This window comes from Protobothrops mucrosquamatus, unplaced genomic scaffold, assembly GCF_001527695.2.
Source record: "Protobothrops mucrosquamatus isolate PMUCROS unplaced genomic scaffold, P.Mucros_1.0 scaffold729, whole genome shotgun sequence".
NCBI lineage: Eukaryota > Metazoa > Chordata > Lepidosauria > Squamata > Viperidae > Protobothrops > Protobothrops mucrosquamatus.
Window position 1 is genome coordinate 162983 of NW_015387005.1, and position 2106 is coordinate 165088.

General features: G+C 40.6%; 1 protein-coding gene across 1 annotated transcript in view; it reads left to right on the forward strand.

Moving 5' to 3' along the window:
* Positions 1–2106, forward strand: part of ACVR1C (activin A receptor type 1C) — a 37586-nt gene that overhangs the window by 21400 nt on the left and 14080 nt on the right. The gene's annotated exons all lie outside the window — the stretch shown is intronic.

Genomic DNA, 2106 nt, shown 5'->3' on the forward strand with positions numbered 1-2106 from the left:
CTGAATTCTTTGCCAAGGTTGGACCTTAGGGGGCACTGCTTGACAATTGTTGTAGTCCTTCTGTCAGGCTTTGTCCAAAACCTGGTGCTAGGAAACTACTGTTTGACATCTTCTATCTAGACCAGGGGTAGGTAATCTTGGCTCTTTTATGACTTGTGGACTTCAATACCTTGAACCAGCCATGCTGACTCAGGAATTCTGGGAGTTGAAGTCCACAAGTCATAAAAGAGCCAAGGTTGCCTACCTCTGATCTAGACCATTGATCTGTGATATCCATCGGTTTTTCATGTTGACCTATGTGCTGTTCAATCTCCTAATGAAATTGATGGGGGAAATCATTCTGAGTTTTAGAGTAGGGTGTCATTATTAAGCTGACAGCACCAAACTCTGTTGTTCCTGATCATTCAGCTTCAGGGAAGCTGCTAGAAATCTTTGAATGTTATATAAGCTTAATGATAGATTGAAGGAGGGGGAAAAGCTGAAATTCAGTGTAGGCAAGGCAAAGATGGCATTACAAAACTGAATCCGAGGTTTGAGACCATTTTATATGGTGTTACATTTTCTTTAAAAGACTAGATCCACAAACTGAAATTATTCCTCAAGGTGGGATATTCCAAGATTAGTAAGTGGCAGTTATGGTAAAAAAATATGTTGGTAGGTTGCAACAACTCTTCTTGAACTGGTTGGATTTGGTGACAGTTATCCGTGTCTTGATTACGTCCTGATGTGAATGTTGCAATGCACTTTATATAGAATAGAATAGAATAGAATAGAGCTGGAAGGGACCTTGGAGGTCTTCTAGTCCAGCCCCCTGCTCAAGCAGGAGAACCTATACCAGGGGTCTTCAAACTTGGCCCTTTTATGACTTGTGGATTTCACCTCCCAGAATTCCTCAGCCAACGTGCCTGGCTGAGGAATTCTGGGAGTTGAAGTCCACAAGTCATAAAAGGGCCAAGTTTGAAGACCCGTGACCTATACCATCTCAGACAGGTGATTGTCTAGTCCCTTCTTAAAAATCTCCAGTGATGGAGAGCCCACGGTTTCTGGAGGCAAGCTGTTCCACTGGTTGATTGTCCTCACTGTCAGGAAGTTTCTCCTTAATTCTAGGTTGCTTCTCTCTTTCCAACCATTGTTTATTGTCCTTTCCTCTGGTGCTCTGGTGAACAACGTGACCCCCTCTTCCTTATGGCAGCCCCTCAGATACTGGAATACTGCTATCATGTCGCCTCTATTACTTCTTTTCTTTAGACTAGCCAAACCCAAGTCCCGCAGCCATTCTTCATATGTTTTAGTCTCCAGGCCTTGGATCATCTTAGTTGCAGCCAATGCTAGTTGATACTCAATGCAATGATAGCTGGGCTGCTGACTGGTAAAGGTGTCACAATCATATGGTGCATGTACATAGTTTGCTGTCAAGTTCTCTCCCTTTTGTTTCAAGATACTAATATTTGGGTGTTCATCTCCTGAAGCTGGAGGGAACCCACAGCAAGATATGTACCACAGCTTGGCGTCTTTTTCTTTCAGGAAATTCCTATGATGCCTATACTAGAATAGTTTATTTTTCATCATGCTTTTAATTGTTAATTAACAGCAGAATACTTATCTTTGTAACATCTGTACTCTGAGTTTTAATTTTATTAGCTATTTTAATACCCTATGTCAGCAGAAAAAAAGGGTAAAGGTAAAGATTGATTCCTGCTAGAAAGGAGGGTTTTATATCAAATGAATCAAATGAGAAAATTATAAATTGTATTTGATGGCAATAATAACAGAAAATAATATACAAGTTTAACAAATGAACATAGAAACAAATAGGGGGATATAGTCTAGCATAGCTTTGGCTTGTATAGACCCAAGTTTCTGCATCCAACAGCAACATTATAAATGAAATGAAATAAAAACGGCAAAGAGAAATTGGCCCTCTGCAAGCGTGAAACCCGATCTGTGCAAAATCCAACTCAAGAGGTCCACTTGGCCCCAATCTCATCGCAGGCAGAGGTATCCATTCCTTTTCTAGGGATCAGAGACGCTATCAATTTAGCTTTGGGAATATTTTAAGTCCTCAGTCAATCGCAGCTTTTACATACTTTATTTAAATTCTTCCCT